Source organism: Hirundo rustica, chromosome 4 (assembly GCF_015227805.2).
Source record: "Hirundo rustica isolate bHirRus1 chromosome 4, bHirRus1.pri.v3, whole genome shotgun sequence".
NCBI lineage: Eukaryota > Metazoa > Chordata > Aves > Passeriformes > Hirundinidae > Hirundo > Hirundo rustica.
Genome location: NC_053453.1, coordinates 26,826,259 through 26,837,247, shown reverse-complemented (window position 1 = coordinate 26,837,247; position 10,989 = coordinate 26,826,259).

Below are 10,989 nucleotides of genomic sequence, written 5' to 3'. Positions count from 1 at the left end.
CTTACTGTGTACCAGGATCTTGGAAGAACCCATCTATCATGAGCCTGTCAACCTGGTGTCCTATGAGACCTGGCATTAGGCCTCTTAAATCGTAGAACCACTTACCCTCTGATCACCTTGGTCCCCAGGTCCCAGACTCCACCTCGAGCAAGCTGAGGAGGGCATTAGACACCACTAAGCGACCTTCAACTCTTGCCAGCCACATTTTTTTTGTCAGTGAAGAATAATGCTGGCAGGCTCCAGCTTCCTGCTTCCTTTGCAGGTGCTCAGCACAGAAGCAGCCAGCTGCAGGGTGGAGGGCAGGGGGCTGCTGCTGAGTTATGGGGGCTCTTCTGGCTCTCCTGAGCTGGGCTTGTGCCACTGCATTACCCACTCTGTAAAATACCCATCTGATGGTACCTGTTTTGCTTCGACTAAGTCATTCCACTGGATACCATTAAAAGCCACACAAAGGTGCCTTTAAGATTACTTTACAAAACAGTTCAAGAAAGTGGTATGGAGAATGAATGTTTAAAAATAGCTATTTTCCCGTGACACTGCAACACTTTGGATGAGATGACAAATCCAAAACTAAAGATGTGTCTTCACAAGGGCATTTATTTCGCATTAAGCTCAGCTACTGCTCATAAAAGAAGCCGCAGCGAACTAAAAATGCAAACCAATTAGAGTGTACTGACTGCCAAGACAGTGTTTGTTCTTTGGTTTGTTTTGAAGGTACTTTCAGTTCACTGCTGATTGATGTAGTGCAGCAAAGATAAGCTTAAATTCATGGCAGCCCTTCTGTTGTGTTTCACAACAGGACCAAGTAGTCCTTTGCCTTCGGACCTTATCCAGCTGTGGAGAAAACTGTGGGCGTTTTTACTTGCACATCACTGGCTTCAGCAGCAGCAGAACATGACAGTGGTACTCCAGCACTGTGTCAGCCAGCAAGGGTCAGACTCCTGCCACTTTGGAGAAGGGAAGGTTCCAAATGGACTTGTGAAGTATCCCATGAAGGGGTACGTGAACCAAGAGGCATCTGGGTTAGCCCATTTTATTAACCAGCAAGGTAAAAGAAAACTGTAGAATATCCAAAACAGTAGGTTTCATGAGTAGCAAAACCAAAAAGGAATTAGTTACCTGCAGATTTGAATCTCCTAGCTGGACCCTCTGATGATTTAATGACACTTGCCGTGCTTTATGCTATGGCAATAGGATATTCAGGATGTATTTACTCCTCTATGTGGCAACCAGCACCTGAACTGGGTTCAGACTTTCATTCAAGAGGGGTGTTTATGAAGGGTCCCCCTCCATTTCCTCTGCCTACTTTGGTGAAACCTGTAGGAACCCAACATCTCTAATTTGACATGAAACAATTTTTATACTGATTACTGACAAGGTACTTGTGCATACACAGAGGTACTAAGTGTCATTGCCACATGAAGCTGGGCAAACTCCAGATGTCCAGCAACACTTCTAGCGTTGTTTCAATGAGCCAGGTGGCATTTCAGAGAGCAGCCCACAGTGAGCCTCTCTCAGCTGCTGACAAAGCCAGGCCCTCAGAGCTGAGGACAGCTTCTTGTGCACAGGGCTGAGGAGACAGAGGGCCAAGATCAGACTGCCCCAGCAGCCAACCTATCTACCCTGAAAGTGTTTTTAGTGTCCCACTTGCTAGATTTAGGGTTATAGAACCTTACAGTGAAGCAATTTTATGGATCAGTCTAGAAGCAAAGCATTATTTAAAGCAGTTTGATTCACTTTTTTCATTAGGTTGTTGAGATGACACTTACGACAGATGACTCAGAATTATGCCACAGTGAGAGAGCATTTAATTGCCTAACAAGGCAATTCTACAAGGGAATCCTACAGGGGTTATTGTAACTGGTGAATGAACTTTGTACCTATCCACAGGATACACTGAAGGTACACCTGAAACACTGCCAGGCAGCATTCCCTTCTCATCTGCTCTACTACATCAAGATACACCCTTCCATGCCAGCAGCATTCTGTGAGGGAATCAATCTGCCTGCGTCTCACTGAGTTTCCATTTGCCTTCCTGAACAAGTACATCTGTGCTTTTTAACACTAGATACAGCCTGCAGGTGGAAACCACCAAACAATTGTTAGCTTACTTCCTGCAGGCATTCAAAGCAGGACATTTCTTCCATGGCCTTCCCAAGAATTCCCCTGCCAACATCCTCTGAAAGCTCTTCTTCCCTTTCCTGCTGAAGTGATGGGAACTGTTCCTGCTGACAGTCAGCTCTTTTTGATCAGTGGTCCAAACAAAAAAATCATCCACCTGCCCCCACTGGCCATATGCCACGGGAGCACACAGAGAGGACTCCTGGCCATATGGCAGCATACTTGTGGAAAACAGAGTGGGGAAAAAAAATCCTGTTTCCAGTCTAGAGAAGATGAAAACTTCTCTTAACTGAAGGGTGTGGGACACTGCATCTTTTAGTCATCCAAATAAGAAGTTCATGTTAGTCTGCCTGCTTTTCACAGTAATGCAACATGAACCATTTGTGCTGTCAAGCACAATTTCCTCCTTCTTTGCAATTCTGAACAAGAAGAAAAGAATCAAATGAGGAAGTGATTGAACAAACATATAATAAGTAGTAGAAGTCCAGAGGTGGGCCATGAAGTTGATAAGGAGACTGGGGCAACTCTCCCATGGGACAGGCTAAGAAAGCTTTTCAGCCTGGAGAAGGCTGCATGGACACCTCATAGCAACCTTCCAATACCTGAAGGGGACCTACAGGGGAGCCAGAGAAGGATTTTTATCAGGAACTGAAGTAACAGGACAAGGAATAATAGGTTCCCACTGAAAGGAGGGAAATTTAGGTTAGAAATATATGAAAGAAATTCTTCACTGTGAGGGTGCTGAGGTACACAGCAGGTTGTCCAGAGCAGTTGATGGATGCCTCATCCCTGACAGTGTTCAAGGCCACACTGGATTCATCACTAAGCAAGCTGGTGTAGTGAGAGGCATCTCTGTCCACAGCAGAGGAGTTGGAACTAGATGATCCTTAAGATCCCCTCCAACCCAAGCCACTCTGTGATTCCAGGGTGTTGAAAGCAAGTGTTTTCAAGGTTGTATTCAGGATCTTGCAAGGTAGGAAAGAGAAAGATGTGGTCCATGTTACAACTGAAGAAAATCTTACCATAAACAAAAAGACTTGGAAAAATGAGTGAGTATCACTGCTTAATTTTCTAAAATGAAGAAGTACTTTTCATCTGCATAATTGAAAAAAGTTCTATAAAAAAATAACTTTCAGTCAAAGAAGTTCTCCTCTCATATTCAGCAATTTTCATGAAATATCTGAAGTATTTTAAAAAGATTCCCCGAGGTTTTCATAAAATATAGATCCCAGTGTATAATGAAAATAATTAAGATCTCAGTGAAATATGTTCTAAGTCGGGCATACTCCAAGACAACACATGCCCAGTGTTCATGAAATCGTATGCTGCATTTCATGAATTGTTCAGACCCCATATTTTACAATATTCATTATGTTTCACAGCAATATTCATGACATTTAATAGCAACGTGCATACAATATTAAAGCATAAAAATCCCTGTCAAAGCCACAAGCTTAATAAATCACAGAAATAAAAATTGTCTTCCAACCTGCAAGAAAACAGACATCTTTGTCCTTTTTTTTTTTTTTTTTTTTTAAAGGAAGACTAGCAATGTTTTGCAGTAGATGCACAAAATAGATCTTAAATTCTCACCAGCTGTTCATAGGCTGGCCAATCAGAAAGCATGAAGACAGCACTGTTGCAGCTTCACTTAGATTTATTTTGAATTATTAATTATTAAAAACAACCCCTTTCCATAGTAGCAGGGATCTGACAGCCTTGATCAGAGACAGCATAAAGTTCATCTGGAGAGAGAAATTTTTTAGTTGCTCACAACTTCTACCTCTGTGCCTTCAAGTATATAATCCTAACACCAACGTCTGTTAAACAGAAGTCTCCAACCTTACAGGTTGCCTTTTGGTTTTCTAAATTCATACTTCATCCCTACCTTGCAGCTAATTAGACATTAGCTCATCAGCCATTGTGGACAAGGCTTTGTTGATCAGGGAGGTGGGTAAGGCAGGTCTTCAGAGGGAAAGCTGTCCATTAGGGCAATTCATGATGCTGAGGGAAGAAGTATTTGCTTTGCACCACAGGGCATTGAGGCCAGCAAACGCATCACTGCACTAAACAATCAACTGGAGTAAGGAACTCTACTAAAATGCAGACACCATGGAGTGTTAGCAAGGAGGAGTAAATAAGGTTCCTTAATTGCTTCCACCCTTCTGAAATCATATCATGTCCTACCTGAGCCAGCTGAATTTTCTTTACATCAGCAGAGGCCAGTCCCATCCCCAGCCAGCAAGTAACGCGCACAGGCCCAAGTGCTGGCTGAGGAGCAGAAGGAGCAGGTTTCTGGGTGGTGTGAGTGACCGGCTTTTGCAGAGCTTAGGAGCCAGGTATTGGTGTGCTGCTTCCCCAGCTTTGCCTGTTTTTTATTGTATCTCTAGAGACATGATCTGTCCCGTTAGGAGGTTCTTCAGTTGGGACAGGTGTGAGGAAACCCCTGCATCCAAAAAAATGATTTCTCCGTCCTTGTTTCTCTTTTTAAAAAGTTTTATTATACTCAGCTGTCAATGCCTGTGGATGGCAATACAGTACAAAACATACAAATTAATGTGTACAGCTGATGAGTAACATGAGTAACAATACTCTACCCATAATATTAAAACACTGGGACGGTACATCTTGCTACTGCAGGGATGTGTTGTATTTGCCGGGCAGTGGGGAGAGACACTTGGATTCTTTCTGGAGTTAATTCTATTACTTAGGGAAAGTTTCTTCTAATGACAGTTTTGTAAGAAGCTAGCTTACAATTTGTCTCACTATGCCTAAACAAATAGAGAAAAGCAGTGCTTTGGTTTAATTTTTTGGTTCCTCCTTAGAGGAGAACACTTGTCAAAAGAAGCCTACTAGGCCAGTAAGTGGCCATCTTCAGCTTTTTCACAGGCAAAGAGCATTCAGGCTAAGCAGTCTTCAGGATAATTCACGTAAGCACCTGAAGCAATTGAATCCCACATTGTTTTTCTCCTGTCTGTGTATGAATGAGAGGCATTACGTTGGCATTTGTGACTCAGACTCCAACACTGACCACTTTCTATCAGTCGCAGAAGTGCTTTAATATATAAATATCTAATAATAGTGTTAAATATTTCCAGACATGAAAAACCTGAAGTACAATATACTGAAGTGACCTGCTTTTTTCGTGTGTGTAGTGGCTGAGAGAGGAAATTCACATGCTTACTACTTGGAGAAGGGCAGAACAAACTGACAATCACATGCAGGAAAAAGAAGAGTTGGCATACAGTGCCAGTAATGCCTGGAAAACACAAAACACTGCTGACAGTAGGATGTTCCTGTGAAGCCATTTGGTGCCAGCTCATTAGAGTGCTTTGGCAAGGAAATTTGGCATAACATAGATCTTATTTAGAATTAGGGATTCTGCTGCCTTGCTCTTGGCATGGAATGAACTTGTAAATTAAGCTGTCTTGTAATATAATGACATTGCCTGGTATTATGAACCATTTTAGAATTAGAGAAATTGATCTGAATAAGAAATTAAGGCTTGCTAAGAAGCAGAGAAATACACAGAGCTGACACTGAGGGCTGGTATGCATAGGGCTGTGAAGAATGCATTGCGTGCCGCCCCAGCACTGCAGAGTTGTTTCTAAGCCTGTGGTCAGCACCTGGGTCCTGGCTTGCAAAGGTTTCCACTTATTCCAGGGGTTGCTTCAGCAATTATCCTTTCCTCAGATTCAATTTCTTTAAAAACTTTTCTTATTCACTGGGTGTCTCAGGTGGGTTAATATTAAAATTTTATACTTGCCAGGGGCTTACTTTTCAATTAACAAAAGTTTGAAAACTCTGCTTTAGTGTGGAAGAAGTTTCAAATACAAGGAGAAGGTAGCTGGGAATGTGATACCTCTCTAAATGCTCGATGAAGTAGAGGGCTCTGTTCTTGTTTTCCATATGCTGTACAGGGCAAAAACCCCACGGGGATGGCTGTGCACTTTTGGAGCAACTCTCTAAGTATAGGTTTGGCTCATTTCCTAAAGGAAATCCAGTATTTAAAAACCACCCCCCCAAAAATTTTTGAAAAAGAAGCCCAAAACAGTCTTTGGGTTTCCTGTCCCTCTTATAAGAAATCGATACATTCTCAGTCTGATCAGCCCATTTCTCTCAACATTCTTCAAACTCACAAAATTACAAGTGGAGAGAACTTTCTTGGTACTTCCTGGCAAATACTTCTCTCTCAGAACAAAGACATTACCCAGTCCTCTGAAGAAAGCTAAGTTAGGGAGCATTACAGCTATTTTCCTCCAGCCTGAGCATATGGGAATGTGACATGTTTTTGTGCATGTGTTGTGCTTTACATTCATGAGTATCTTTGTGAAGGCAAGTTTTGAGTCACATGCTGTGTCACACTACAGGGAATAAGAATATCAATTATACAGCATGCTTAATCATGAGAGGAAACAGATTTGACTAACAGAATATGCAAAAGCGATTCAAAATAAAATTATGAGCTCTTCCTGATGTGCAAAATGCCACTGGTGAAAAACATTTTAATAAATTAGTGCTGGACTTCAGACGAGTGTGGTTTATGAAGGAAAAAGAGAAAAATGTAATTTAATTTCTACTTGCATTATATTATTCTCATTGGTATTTTTCTAGTTTGGAAAAGTATAGCTGATATGAAGCTTTTCAAGTATATTTTGATATTTAAAATGTAGCTTCCTCTGCTTGCATTCATGCATGGTTTCCTGAGATGAAGGGAGGTAAGTAAATACTCACTGCTAGTTTTCCTGTGAACACCATGAGGCTGTATAGGATGGGATTTTGTTGTACACAAGGACAAGCTGCTTCTGGAATCTTACACCCCTTGCCCTACTAAATCAACAGCTGTTTGGTACGGAGACAGGAATTTTCTTTTTTACCCAAAACTTGGTATTTACAGCTCATCCCCGATGGTGTGGGTGGTCACAGTTCACTTCCTGAGGTTGCTCAGGGAGAACAGCACCTCCCACCTGCTGTTACAGTAGTCTCTGGTGGAGCATCTTTTCCAGTCCTCATGGCAGAAATGTTTCATTTCACATGGTGTGGTGGGCTGGCTCAGCCAGGAAGGTGATGTGCTGTACTCAGGAGCATCCCACTCTCCTGAGCAGGGAAACCTAATTCCAAGTATCTTAAAATACTGTTTAATTTAGCTGGAGTGTTGGCAATCAAGGCCAGTTTCCAATGTCCTCAGCGAGTACTAGTACCTGTCACTGAGTTAAATAGGAAAGTCTCTTTCCCCTCTTACCAGTTCTTGTGTAGAGCTTGTGTTTGGAGGTCTCATCTAATCATACCCACAAGCTTGAGCTTTGTAAGGAGATTGTGCCCATCTGACTCTGCCTGAAGGCCAAATGTCCACCAAAAGCCACTCTCAGAGTTCATCAACCTTGTCCTGCCTTGCTGGTGGCCTCAGAAACCCTTGCACACCTTGCCTTCTTGAAATGCTGGGTGTGGGCAGCACTGCACCTTCAAACCATGCGCTGATAGTAGGTGGGGGCTCTGGGGCAGGTCCCCCCCTTCTCCTGGAGTGGGGGAAATGGCCAGCAGTGTTTGTCCAGAAGGCAGCTCTTCTCTAGCCCTGAAGGTGCTGCCTTGCTGTGCAATGCATGTGAGGCTATACACAGCTCAGGTGAAGGAAGGGGATGTTGCTGCACGCTAAGGAAACCCAAATGGAGGGCTGAAAGTGGAGTTGAATTTGTCCAGGTGTCATAATAACATTTGGTGGAAAGGTGCTAGCTGGGTCCCACTACATATCCCAGAAAATCAGGGGATTTTATGTCTCCTTTTGACTTGTCAATAAATAAACCAGTGTTTCTTAGACTGTACAACCTGTAGGCAGAAGCATTGATGTGGGTGTCCAGAGCTTTACAGATGCTCCCATGAGAGCACTGAGATGCTTCACACAGCTGCCTGCAAGCTCAGTGGTTACTCTGCTGGTGCCAGTCTCATTATGGTTTTGTCTGAGCGGCGTTTGGGGTAAATCTGTGATAACTTGAATAGCAGCTGTATCTAAGCCATGCATTCAGACTGGGGATTTCTGCTGTGGAAAATGCTACCACATAAATAAATGAGAAGTGAAAGATGGATGAGCTGGAATGAGCTGTGGACTGACAGCTTTGTGACTGGTTTTGACTTATTTTCTTTTTGTGGTCTAAAGCTGAGTGCCTCATAAATTTTGAAGACATCAAAACTCTAACCCAACTAAAACCATCCTAGGTTCGCTGGAAATACAAAGAGCAGTAATTAACTAGAAGACAAGAGACAGTGAGAAGGGAATGAGCTCTCTCCTCATGTGCTTGTTTTGGGTATTTACTTCAGTTTTGACATTGAGGTATTTAGGGTCACACACTGACTGTCCTACAATCTAATATGGGCCTAGAGATGAAAATATTTTACTGATGGATCTTAAAGATCCTGGGATCCCCAAACAGATACCTGCTAGTGCACCTCAGCTGTGATGCACATTGTAGATGCCATTTGGCAAACATCAAGTAGTGTGGTGGTCTTGGGGGCTGTTTCACACTTTGCTCACTGTGGAGACAGGAGGACAGCAGGCTTTCTAGGGGGAAGGAGGATGTAAAATGAGAGCAGCTGCATTGGAACTGGTCAGAGGCCCATCCAGCCCAGCACCATGTTTCTCAGAGCAACCAAAATAGGACAAACTTTAAGAATGGTTCAAACAGGCCTCATCTCACGTTACCAGCTTTGTGTCTCAGAGCCCAGGGTACAGCTTTTGCCCATGAATCTGTCCCAAATCTCTCAAATCAATGCAAACATCTGCACCCCTCCTCTGGCAGGACTCGTATTTTAACTCTATTAAGGTTATTTAGTGAAGAGCTGGGTTAAAAAAAATGGAAAATGAGTAACAGTAATAATTCTCCAGCTGCAACTTGATATCCACCATCATGCAGTGACCAACTAAACTTCTCTCCAGAATGTGCACAAGTGAGAAATGTTAACATTACTCTGGCAACAGTTCATTGTGCAATTTGAGTAGCAACATCCCAGCTGCCACCAATTTCTTTTGTTTTCTCAAAAGAGCCAACAGGCACCTGAGGCACAGCAATGAATTGCAGAAAAGTACTAGTGTTTCAGACGCCTGGGTTCTGGTATTTTTTGCCCCCTTCACAAAAACTGTCTCTAAATAACACAATTTTGTAATATCCAATAGACATTTTGGAGCAGATGTTCAGGAGCCCATACTTACTAAGCTTAAGTCTAGCATCCCCAAATTGCTTACCTCAAAGTGAAGATGCCTGAAGACTCTCTGCATCCACTACAAGTCTCTAACAGCTAATCCTTATGTTCATTTTTGTGCATCAAGAACAGGCTGGTCCAAAAACTTTCTTCACTCTGTGGGTGGTACCAGTCTGTTCTGGCTTGTTCAGGCAAGCTCCTGAGCGGCCTTGGCCCATTGTGCCCTTTTTTATTTGTAGCTGAGGTAGTCTGCAGGTCCATCACCTGAATCCTTCCTGGTACTTATCTGAGTTTTATACACTTTTATCTTTTTACACACCTATACCAAACAAGCAGGAATTACAAAATCAGTAACACCCTAATTCAAGCAGTCTTGTGGTATGTCTGGATGCAAGACAAGCAAGATGCTGTTCCTTTATGAGGCCCTCTTCCCAGCCCTGCTTTCTGTCCTTCTCCAGTTCGCATACCTCATCCATGTTCGCCAGCACTGTATTCTGTCTCCATTCATCAAATCTCACAACATGCTCAATCTTTAAATTATTTAGTTTACCAAGCAGTTTTTCATGTTAGAATCCTGGCTCTAATTCAGGTGGAAGGTACCATGTTTCCTCAACTAGATAAACATCTGGAGACTCACCTGAGAGTAAAAATGAAACAGAGGCAGAGACCTGGCCTAAGTGGTCTGAGCTACCTTCCTCACAAGCCAGTGCAGAAGGTGAAACCTTCTCCAGTGCTGCAGCAGGTGTTTCATGCACAAACACCACTGTGGCAATGTGTCCAAGGGTAGGTAACACCCTATACAACCTTGTACTATAAAAGCCTCACTGCTCAGCCAGCTGTAGCTGTGCAACTTTACCTGTTTTCAGGCACTGTATTCCATATATAATCATAAGTTTTAGAAGCCATCTTCAGGATGTGAAATTGTGCCAGGACATGAGCCCAGAATGGAAACTTGTCTGTCCATCCTGTCAGTTTGTTAGGATGGGCCACAGAATACTTCTGGTGTGAGGTTACACAGGTATCGCCTCCACAAGAAACTAGCTGGATCAGTTCTGAAGCCTTTCTCTAGTTCTAGGTTCATGATTCTCATTCTTCTGGCCACAGCACTGAACATGGCCATTCTGATAATACTACTTTTTCTCTTGGCTTTTTGTTTTCTTCATTCTTTTCTTCCTTTTCTTCAGTTCTTTCCTTTCTTCCTAAGAAAAGAAGTAAGCTTTGTCTAAGGATAAAAATCTTTCTACTCTTTTGCAAGGCAGAAGAAATCTTTAGGGCTTTCAGCTGCAAAAACCTAATTTGTCAGTTCCCCCACCCCCTCCTCATCTCTCTTAATGGATCTCTTATGCATTTATAATGTAGTCAGTACCACAGTATCTAGGGACCTTATAAAGAATTTATAGAGCAAACATTTTTTTTGCAAAAAGTTTCTACTTCTTTTCTGGCTATTGCCAATCTCTGAATCTGTTCTCTTTGATCTGCACAGGAAGCCACGTTGCCTGTTTTATACTCTTGACACAGACTGTATTACAGTATCCTGGCTTTGCATTTGGGATGGTAAAAACAGGTTCACTGGGATTTGTTTTAGCAGTTATTAGCTACAGAACTGTCTGTAATAAGCAGAGATGGCTGTGTTTGTCCATCAGCATCAGCACTGGCACTTCCTTAGCGCTGTGCAGA